Below are 10801 nucleotides of genomic sequence, written 5' to 3'. Positions count from 1 at the left end.
TATACTGTCAATTCATAAGGTCAGCAATAACAATCATTATGTATGGTTTAGGAACCTTATATCCAAATTTGAGACAAGAGTACTGTTCTAAAACTAGAGCTGTATAGAATTTCACTTACACCACAGGCACTTAAAATATGTCATGACTAGTAGTACATTAAGTGATTGCAAATCAATAAATAATATCTTTTATATTATATACAAAAAAGTCAATTTATATTGTTGTAATCCCTTCTGTTACACATGTTCCATTATAGAAACTGTAATACAGCAAGGTGATCGTAGACCATAACCATCCAAGCAAACAAACGATAAAGAAAAAAAAATACTAATATGCATGGCAGCATGCATTTCAAATAGAATGATTGGATTGCTTTTTTCATGGCAAATGTTATAGCTAGCTATAACTAGCTATAATGAATGTTACAACCTGTGAGGTATGGGTAGTGTTGCACATTTTTTGTATTTGTATGTTTAGTACTTTAGGTTGGATCATTCCATTCTCCAGCCCAAGAATTTCTACTGCTCCCTCTTTAAGTGTTATCATATCTGGCCCTAAGATGATGTCAGTAATGAGTGGCAGTATAAAGCTGTGATGGAAGGCAATAGAGGTAGCTTCGATGTTCATTTGCTTGCATTGTGAATATGTTTTGTATTGTGGATGTGTGTAGGTCAGTTAGTCCCTAACCCCAGTGGGTTTCTGTTTGTTATTTTGACCTTTGTCCATCCTGTTCACAGATTTCAATGTGTTGCACATATATTTACCCAGAATTCACATTTGGAATGTGTGTTCCATATTCTATTGCATGCTTTAACAAACCCCTTGCTTTTCTCACACCTAGACTGGGATGTAACATTAAATTCCATGCATTAATTATACAGAAAGGTCCACACAGCCCAGCTATTAAACAAACAAGATAATACACAAGTCCAGCTGGCAGATAGGACACACCTGTCTTTTTTTTTTTCTAGCAAAGTCTTGACAACCACTATCAGAAATTATGCAGTTGAGATTCTGGCCCATCCCCTTCCAAGTCAGCTTAACATACCAGAGGGATATGTTGGCTCCCTCTACTGGTCATTCAGGATATGGACAAAACTAGACTTTGCACCTCTCTTTCACCTTCAAGTGTATTGTAAAAAACACACCTGGCTACGCCTGAACTCCTGTCACCGTTTCAGTCCCCCACCTAGTAATAAATAAGATAATCCGGAACACCAGCTTGCAGTTAAGAAGCATCTGTCTTTTTTTTCCACCAGAGTCATGAGAAAAGGGGAGAGCGTGAACGCAGTCCCCCACCTACTAAACAAACAAGATAACCCACAAGACCAGCTGGCAACACACCTGGCTATGCCTGAACTCCTGACACTTTTTCAATCCCTCATCTACTAAACAAACCAACAAACAAAATAATCCACAAGACCAGCTTGCAGTTAAGAAGCATCTGTCTTTTTTTTCCACCAGAGTCACAAGAAAAGGGGAAAGAGCAAACGCAGTCCCCCACTATCAGAAATTATGCAGTCAAGATTCCTGCATTTGGGGAACTCGCAAAGGTCAGCACAGCCCAAGGCCAATGGCTGGAGTCTCGGTTTGGGCAAACCACCTCCTTGAGCATGGTATTGCCCCTGCAAGGTAAGCATAAAGCAGCCTGTCTGGCTGAGATGTGCCCTGCAAGGCTGTAGGCAGCTGGCCAAGGGAAACACAAGGCCTCAGGGCAGGTCCTTTTCTGGCCCATCCCCTTCCAAGTCAGCTCAACATACCAGAGAGATATGTTGGCTCCCTCTACTGGTCGTTCAGGATATGGACAAAACTAGACTTTGCACCTCTCTTTCACCTTCAAGTGTATTGTAAAAAACAACACACCTGGCTAGGCTTGAACTCCTGACACTTTTTCAGTCCCCCACCTATTAAACAAACAACATAATCCACAAGACCAGCTAGCAGTTAAGAAGCATCTGTCTTTTTTTTCCACCAGAGTCATGAGAAAAGGGGCAAGTGTGAACACAATCCCCCACCTACTAAACAAACAAGATAATCCACAAGACTAGCTGGCAGTTAAGAAGCATCTGTCTTTTTTTTGCCCACCAGAGTCATGAGAAAAGGGGAGAGCGCAAACGCAGTCCCCCACTATCAGAAATTATGCAGTTGAAATTCCTGCTTTTGGGGAATTCGCAAAGGTCAACACAGCCTGAGTGCAATGGCTGAGCCTTGCTTTGGGCAATCCATCCCCTTGATCATGGTATTGCCCCTGCCAGGTAAGTATGAAGCAGCCTCTCTGGCTGAGATGTGCCCTGCAAGGCTGTAGGCAGCTGGCCGAGGGTAAACACAAGGCCTCAGGGCAGGTCCTTTTCTGGCCCATCCCCTTCCAAGTCAGCTCAACATACCAGAGGGATATGTTGGCTCCCTCTACTGGTCGTTCAGGATATGGACAAAACTAGACTTTGCACCTCTCTTTCACCTTCAAGTGTATTGTAAAAAACAACACACCAGGCTACGTCTGAATTCCTGACTCTTTTTCAGTACCCCCCCCTACTAAACAAACCAACAAACAAGATAATCCACAAGACCAGCTGGCAGTTAAGAAGCATCTCTCTTTTTTTTTCCACCAGAGTCTTGAGAAAAGGGGAGAGCACAAACACAGTCCCCCACTATCAGAAATTATGCAGTGGAGAGTCCCACTTTTGGGGAATTCGCAAAGGTCAGCAAAGCCCGAGTGCAATAGCTGAGCCTCACTTTGGGCAAACCACCTATTTGATCATGGTATTGCTCTTACAAGATAAGTATGACATGGCTTGTCTGGCTGAGATGTGCCCTGCAAGGCTGTAGGCAGCTGGCCGACGGTAAACACAAGGCCTCAGGGCAGGTCCTTTTCTGGCCCATCCCCTTCCAAGTCAGCTCAAGATACCAGAGGGATATGTTGGCTCCCTCTACTGGTCATTCAGGATATGGACAAAACTAGTCTTTGCACCTCTCTTTCACCTTCAAGTGTATTGTAAAAAACAACACACCTGGCTACGCCCGAACTCCTGACACTTTTTCAATCCCTCATCTACTAAACAAACCAACAAACAAGATAATCCACAAGACCAGCTAGCAGTTAAGAAGCATCTGTCTTTTTTTTCTACCATAGTCACAAGAAAAGGGAAAAGAGCAAACGCAGTCCCCCACTATCAGAAATTATGCAGTCAAGATTCCTGCATTTGGGGATTTTACAAATGTCAGCACAGCCCAAGGCCAATGGCTGGAGTCTCAGTTTGGGCAAAGCACCTCCTTGAGCATGGTATTGCCCCTGCAATGCAAGTAGGACACAGCCTGTCTGGCTGAGATGTGCCCTGCAAGGCTGTAGGCAGCTGGCCAAGGGAAACACAAGGCCTCAGGGCAGGTCCTTTTCTGGCCCATCCCCTTCCAAGTCAGCTCAACATACCAGAGAGATATCTTGGCTCCCTCTACTGGTCGTTCAGGATATGGACAAAACTAGACTTTGCACCTCTCTTTCACCTTCAAGTGTATTGTAAAAAACAACACACCTGGCTACGGCTGAACTCCTGACACTTTTTCAGTCCCCCACCTACTAAACAAACAAGATAATCTACAAGACCAGCTGGCAGTTAAGAAGCATCTGTCTTTTTTTTTTTTACACCAGAGTCATGAGAAAAGGGGAGAGCGCAAACGCAGTCCCCCCCCTACTAAATAAACAAGATAATCTGCAAGACCAGCTGGCAGTTAAGAAGCATTTGTCTTTTTTTTTTTACACCAGAGTCATTAGAAAAGGGGAGAGTGCAAACACAGTCCCCCACTATCAGAAATTAGGCAGTCGAGATTCCCACATTTGGGGAATTCGCAAAGGTCAGCACAGCCTGAGTACAATGGCTGAGCCTTGCTTTGGGCAATCCACCTCCTTGATCATGGTATTGCCCCTGCCAGGTAAGTATGAAGCAGTCTGTCTGGCTGAGATGTGCCCTGCAAGGCTGTAGGCAGCTGGCCGAGGGTAAACACAAGGCCTCAGGGCAGGTCCTTTTCTGGCCCATCCCCTTCCAAGTCAGCTCAACATACCAGAGGGATATGTTGGCTCCCTCTACTGGTCGTTCAGGATATGGACAAAACTAGACTTTGCACCTCTCTTTCACCTTCAAATGTATTGTAAAAAACAACACACCTGGCTACGCCTGAACTCCTGACACTTTTTCAATCCCTCATCTACTAAACAAACCAACAAACAAGATAATCCACAAGACCAGCTAGCAGTTAAGAAGCATCTGTCTTTTTTTTCTACCAGAGTCACAAGAAAAGGGAAAAGAGCAAACGCAGTCCCCCACTATCAGAAATTATGCAGTCAAGATTCCTGCATTTGGGGATTTCACAAATGTCAGCACAGCCCAAGGCCAATGGCTGGAGTCTCAGTTTGGGCAAAGCACCTCCTTGAGCATGGTATTGCCCCTGCAATGCAAGTAGGACACAGCCTGTCTGGCTGAGATGTGCCCTGCAAGGCTGTAGGCAGCTGGCCAAGGGAAACACAAGGCCTCAGGGCAGGTCCTTTTCTGGCCCATCCCCTTCCAAGTCAGCTCAACATACCAGAGAGATATCTTGGCTCCCTCTACTGGTCGTTCAGGATATGGACAAAACTAGACTTTGCACCTCTCTTTCACCTTCAAGTGTATTGTAAAAAACAACACACCTGGCTACGGCTGAACTCCTGACACTTTTTCAGTCCCCCACCTACTAAACAAACAAGATAATCTACAAGACCAGCTGGCAGTTAAGAAGCATCTGTCTTTTTTTTTTTTTTTTTACACCAGAGTCATGAGAAAAGGGGAGAGCGCAAACGCAGTCCCCCCCCTACTAAATAAACAAGATAATCTGCAAGACCAGCTGGCAGTTAAGAAGCATTTGTCTTTTTTTTTTTTTTTACACCAGAGTCATTAGAAAAGGGGAGAGTGCAAACGCAGTCCCCCACTATCAGAAATTATGCAGTCAAGATTCCCACATTTGGGGAATTCGCAAAGGTCAGCACAGCCTGAGTACAATAGCTGAACCTTACTTTGGGCAATCCACCTCCTTGATCATGGTATTGCCCCTGCCAGGTAAGTATGAAGCAGTCTGTCTGGCTGAGATGTGCCCTGCAAGGCTGTAGGCAGCTGGCCGAGGGTAAACACAAGGCCTCAGGGCAGGTCCTTTTCTGGCCCATCCCCTTCCAAGTCAGCTCAACATACCAGAGGGATATGTTGGCTCCCTCTACTGGTCGTTCAGGATATGGACAAAACTAGACTTTGCACCTCTCTTTCACCTTCAAGTGTATTGTAAAAACAACACACCTGTCTACGCCTGAACTCCTGTCACCGTTTCAGTCCCCCACCTACTAAATAAATAAGATAATCCACAAGAGCAGCTTGCAGTTAGGAAGCATCTGTCTTTCTTTCCCCACCAGAGTCATGAGAAAAGGAGAGAGCGCGAACGCAGTCCCCCACTATCAGAAATTATGCAGTCGAGATTCCCGCATTTGGGGAATTCAGAAAGGTCAGCACAGCCCGAGTGCAATGGCTGAGCCTCGCTTTAGGCAAACCACCTCCTTGATCATGGTTTTGCCCCTGCCAGGTAAGTAAACTTCCGAGTCTGCAGAAGGAGACAATGATTATTTTTAAAATTTAATTTTTAAGCTTAATTAGAGTTTCTCAACTTTGATTAGACTACTAAACTGTGATTGAATACATTTTCAAAAACTGCATGAATAGGCAGATTTTCGTCCCCGTGAATGCCCGATAACCCCTCTAATCACCGGCAGTTATCAACAATTCCCAGCCTGGGAAGTTCCTGTTCACGAGTGACAGAAACAGTCTCTTTTTTACCAGGGGGTGTATAGGAAGGGAGGTGTGTCTGGAGGTACACGGTGAGAAATGCGAATTAGCATATGAATGAAACCACCTTGAATGTTCTACCGTACCTATTGGATGAAAGCACAATTTTTAAAACAGAAAGATCCCCTGTGATTGGCTGACATGTGTCGCTATTGGTCAGTCTGCGCAATTATAATACTGTTTTGAGTAAACCCCTCCCTTTTCCCTTTTGTTATCTATTTATTATATAAATAATAATATTCTTATTTATATTTATTCATTATATTAATCTATAAAAATTGTTAAAGATATATTATAACGATATAGGTGTCATACAGACATTTGGGAGAGACATGCTGATTAAATGTAAGAGTTTTATTAAAAAGACATATGCAATATAAATACACAAAAAGTAGCCAGAGATTATTTTCATGGCATCACGTTTGGCATCAAATGTCTTTTTGCTGCCTCTGCATCATAGGTATGCGGGTGGTGTTCTGTTAGACAGAAGCCCAGTTCACAGACGCCGGTGATGCAGTGCTGCACACTTTGGACTGGCTTCTAGTCTTGTCTGCAGCTTAGCACTCAGATTGCTGAGCTCCTGGCTGCTGAATGATGGGGGTCTCACAATCCACCCCGAGACTCCATCAACGGCACCGTCTTCTTCATCTGACATCATGTCAGCGGTGATTCCCCTCCAGAAACCCACTTTGTCCGTAGCCAGTACACTTTGCCTAGCTGAAAACACAATTGTTACATATAATAAGCAATGTGTAAATCATTACAGTTTATACTAATGCAACAGAAATAAGTAAAACAAATTTATTTCTAATCTGTCTTACGCTCTTCCTCCTCTGGCGACTCCGGGCTGAGGTCTCATTAGCTGCAGCCACATTTGCTATCTCTGGCTGGCTGTACCAGAAATTTCTACACACGGTCTCGTAGTATATCTTACAGGCAACTAGAAAAAAATGAATGGGTTTTTTAAAAAACTACAACCAACTAAACATAACTACACAGATAAATAACAAAAACAGAATTAAGAACAACAACATGGTGACCACAAAATATAATAACACTTTACGTGGCTTGGACGAACTTTCGGTCCTAGCTCTGTTATTCTTGTGTTTGAACTCTGTGTTGTATGTTTCTGTAGCACCAGGTCCTGGAGAAACGGTGTTTCATTTCATGTACTGCGTCAGATATATGTGGTTGAAATGACAAAGCTTCTTGAATCTAGCAACCAAATAACATCAATAACAACAACACAGTGAAAATTACTTATACCAACAAAGACATCTTTATCCAGGCCTTCATCGCGCAATTCCGGGCTTATGGACAGTGCTCCACTGAAATGAGGAGACTGTCTCATTATATGGCGAGCTTAATCTGTGGAGGGAAAAACTACAGAGTTAAAACAACGTGTTTATTTGCTTCTGAAACAACCGAGTGCATGTTAGCCCATATCTTTAATCCGTACCCGTGCTCCGGGTCATAGCGCCTACAGTTTCCTCAGAGTTGTGTAGCGGACGGACTGCCTCCTACAAAATACAAGGAAAATGCTTTGTTACAAAACTTACACTGGTTCTGCCAAATGAAAGCATGGGTTATGTCGTTAGAAGAATTAGAATTTAGATTTTAGGATTGTGCAGCCACCTCTTCCTCTTCAGTTCCTTGGCTAGCCATTGTAGAGCGAGGAGGTAAATATAAACCTATATACAGGTCTAGGAGTGCTGTGAGGATCAGACTATTGTCTTAAAATGTTATACTATTTTTTTTTTACTTTATGTAATCATTTGCTATATACTTTGTTAGTTGTATACAATAAAAAGTATTTTCTGTTGTGTAATTTGGTCCTTAGAGCCTTAGAGATACAACATTTTGTTCCACTGTATGTTCCTACATGTAGCAGAATGACAATATCGCTCAGTTGACTTCACTTTCATTAAATGTGTTAGATAAATAAACTGAATTGATAAAGCATTGAACAAATGTGGATTTTCTTTATTTTGGTATGGTTGTTTATAAAAAAAACATTTATTTGTTTTTACTTGTCATTTATAATTTATATATATATATATATATATATATATATATATATATATATATATATATAAATATAAATATATATATATATATAAATATAAATATAATATAATATAATATTATATATATATATATATATATATATATATATATATATATATATATATACATACATACATACATACATACATAAAACAAATAAATATATATATATATATAAATATTAACAAGACAACATTTAAACACAACCCATATACATATATATATATATATATATATCACACACACACTTATTTGTTTATTATTATTAATGTTTTGTGTCTTTTAGTGGTACACAAGGTAATTAGTCTAACTAGACGCGATGTGATATGATTCCAGCAATGGGAAATTTGTGTCCATACTGAACACGATCAATCATAAAACACAGCCAATCATAACAGTTTTTCTCTGTTTGTGTGCTTTCGCATACTGCAGCTGAAGAGATTGCAATCCGCACACACATACATACAAGAGCACACATGCGTAGAGAGATACACCCCTCCACTTCTTATGGCTTTCCTTATAAAACGTGAGGGATTTATTATATATTTCTGCTATTAAATGTCTATAATCAGTCTCTCCTCATCCATGTTTGGTGATTAATATTAATAATGTGCAGAACTTTCATTGAGATCTCTGTATAGGAGCTGTCAGCCGCGCCGTTGCAGAAAGAAAAACAGTTTCTAAAACTGGTTAGTCTGGTCAGGACAAAAACTGATTAACATGGAAAACATACATTTTACTCGCGTGTAGTTAGGACACTGTGTAAGACAAATCTCAATTCAAAATTCAAGCAACAATTTAAAAATCTATAATTAAAATAAGACTGAGCTTTTTATACTAGATTTTCTTTACATTTGGGTAATAAGCCCACTCTCAATCAGTGAGTCCCCCCTCCCCACACTACCCTGGTTTGCATTTGTATAGCTCACTGTAGTCATTTACATATGAAAGCTAAACCCAGGCCAAGGTGATAGGAACATGGGGGGGGGGTCAACTGCCAAGCCTATTTCATGTCAATTTTTGGCAGTTCCCGAGAATTATCTGTGGTGCCTGCACATTCCCGTGAACAGTCTTTAACCTGAAATTCTGTGGCAATTTACAGTGTCGTTAACTGACGAAAATCACACTTTTCATGCAGTGAAAGCACCCCTAATATGCTACCAAAGATGTTTTTTAGTATCTTGAAACAAAAATGGAGAGGAGAAGAACATGATGTCTAAATTATAACATTTTTTCCCCATTCTTGTTACAGTGACCATCTCTCACCATTTCCTGGATTCAAGAAAACATACCATGTCAAAGTGAGATAGCATGTCAAAGTCTTAGTTAGGTAAACATGATTGTAGCTCTTAATAGAATGTTTTTTAAAAAGACTTTGTACTTCGGTATTACAATAAGTATTACAAATTTAAGATCATTTTAACTGCGAGAGAGTGTTCATTGTGATGCTTGCTTTACCATTTAACAATTATATTTGAGCTGCATTGCTTTTTGTGGAATCTTGGCTCAGTTCGCTGTGGGAGCATTAAAGTTCATGGACTTGTCCTGGGCTTTGTGACCCACACTGTGGCTAATTTTTGTAATAGCTCTTGCTAAATGTTATTATAGTAATAATATGATAATGGCACCATCCAACAGCCCATAGCATTTCTTATTCACCATTCATTCTTATTTAGCTGTGTTCATGTTGTGTGCTGCAAGAAAATAGAAACAGCTTGTGCTGAATTTTATAATTAGGAGGTTAAGATGTTTAATCAGTATCTTTGAAATTTATAATTTCATTTTCTACACACAATGCTATGATCTTAACCAAGTAATGTTTAATTATAAATCATCCAAGGATTATTATAAATCATCTCAGGAACTGTCACAAATGAAGAGTTGGAAGATGTAGTCACAAGTCGAAATTCTTTATATAATAACAACAGGACAACAAAAGCTGCTTAAATTCAAAAGGTCAATTAATAGGATTAGTAGGGAGATGTGCACAAAACGAGGAATCAAATGAACTGAATGTCAAAATAAACATACTTATACAGTTGATGTGAAACCCTACAGCTCCCCCTGTGCTGAGAACAGGCGTTTTGTAGTAGTTTAGTTTAATGTCAAGAGGACCTCACCTGGTCACTCAACATCAGCTTCATCACCAGAAAAGCCCAGCAGCGTCTCTACTTCCTGCGAAGGCTGTGGAAGGCTAATCTTCCACTTCCCATCCTGACCACCTTCTACAGAGGGCCCATCGAGAGCATCCTGAGCAGCTGCATCACTGCCTGGTTTGGGAATTGCACTGTGCGGATAGTGAGGACAGCTGAGAAGATCATCGGAGTCTCTCTTCCCTCTATCACAGATATTTACTCCACATGCTGCATCTGCAAAGCTAACAGCATTGTGGATGCTCCCACACACCCCTCACACACACTCTTCACCCTCCTGCCGTCTGGAAAGAGGTACCAAAGCATTCTGACCCGCACAACCAGACTGTTGAACAGCTTCTTCCCTCAAGTAATCAGGTATCTCAACAGAGAACTGAACTGAGCTGGACACGGACACAGGGACACACACACGCACACACACACGCACACACACACACATACAATCGAGATCTGATCTCAACAGAGAAGCTGAACTGTGCTGGACACGGGGACACAGACACACACAACACACACACATGCACAAAAACGGAGAACTGTGTTCCCAACGAGAACTGAACTGTGCTGGACACACACACAACTGAGATCTGCTCTCAACAGAGAACTATATTGTGCTGGATACAGACACACTCACAAAAATTGTCCTGTTTGCATGCATATGTCACTTTACATTACACTTTACACTTTATATTGATCCTGTTTACATGTTAACTTTAAAATTTGCACTCACT

At 41.2% G+C, this 10801-nt stretch overlaps 8 non-coding genes across 8 annotated transcripts; all 8 read right to left on the bottom strand.

Annotated features, from left to right (window-relative positions):
• Positions 1-1476: 1476 nt before the first annotated feature.
• Positions 1477-1641, bottom strand: LOC131361741 (U1 spliceosomal RNA). The gene has a single exon (XR_009206074.1). It is a non-coding gene; the product is annotated as a U1 spliceosomal RNA (small nuclear RNA).
• Positions 1642-2100: 459 nt separating this feature from the next.
• LOC131361848 (U1 spliceosomal RNA) lies at positions 2101-2264 on the bottom strand. The gene has a single exon (XR_009206105.1). It is a non-coding gene; the product is annotated as a U1 spliceosomal RNA (small nuclear RNA).
• Positions 2265-2621: 357 nt separating this feature from the next.
• Positions 2622-2785, bottom strand: LOC131361736 (U1 spliceosomal RNA). The gene has a single exon (XR_009206072.1). It is a non-coding gene; the product is annotated as a U1 spliceosomal RNA (small nuclear RNA).
• Positions 2786-3140: 355 nt separating this feature from the next.
• Positions 3141-3305, bottom strand: LOC131361746 (U1 spliceosomal RNA). Its single transcript, XR_009206077.1, has one exon. It is a non-coding gene; the product is annotated as a U1 spliceosomal RNA (small nuclear RNA).
• A 464-nt stretch (positions 3306-3769) lies between these two features.
• LOC131361833 (U1 spliceosomal RNA) lies at positions 3770-3933 on the bottom strand. The gene has a single exon (XR_009206102.1). It is a non-coding gene; the product is annotated as a U1 spliceosomal RNA (small nuclear RNA).
• A 355-nt stretch (positions 3934-4288) lies between these two features.
• On the bottom strand, positions 4289-4453 carry LOC131361752 (U1 spliceosomal RNA). Its single transcript, XR_009206078.1, has one exon. It is a non-coding gene; the product is annotated as a U1 spliceosomal RNA (small nuclear RNA).
• Positions 4454-4926: 473 nt separating this feature from the next.
• Positions 4927-5090, bottom strand: LOC131361842 (U1 spliceosomal RNA). Its single transcript, XR_009206104.1, has one exon. It is a non-coding gene; the product is annotated as a U1 spliceosomal RNA (small nuclear RNA).
• Positions 5091-5437: 347 nt separating this feature from the next.
• On the bottom strand, positions 5438-5601 carry LOC131361785 (U1 spliceosomal RNA). The gene has a single exon (XR_009206082.1). It is a non-coding gene; the product is annotated as a U1 spliceosomal RNA (small nuclear RNA).
• Positions 5602-10801: the final 5200 nt, after the last annotated feature.

Source organism: Hemibagrus wyckioides, linkage group LG01 (genome assembly GCF_019097595.1).
Source record: "Hemibagrus wyckioides isolate EC202008001 linkage group LG01, SWU_Hwy_1.0, whole genome shotgun sequence".
Classification (NCBI taxonomy): domain Eukaryota; kingdom Metazoa; phylum Chordata; class Actinopteri; order Siluriformes; family Bagridae; genus Hemibagrus; species Hemibagrus wyckioides.
This window is presented reverse-complemented; position numbering and strand designations above follow the sequence as displayed.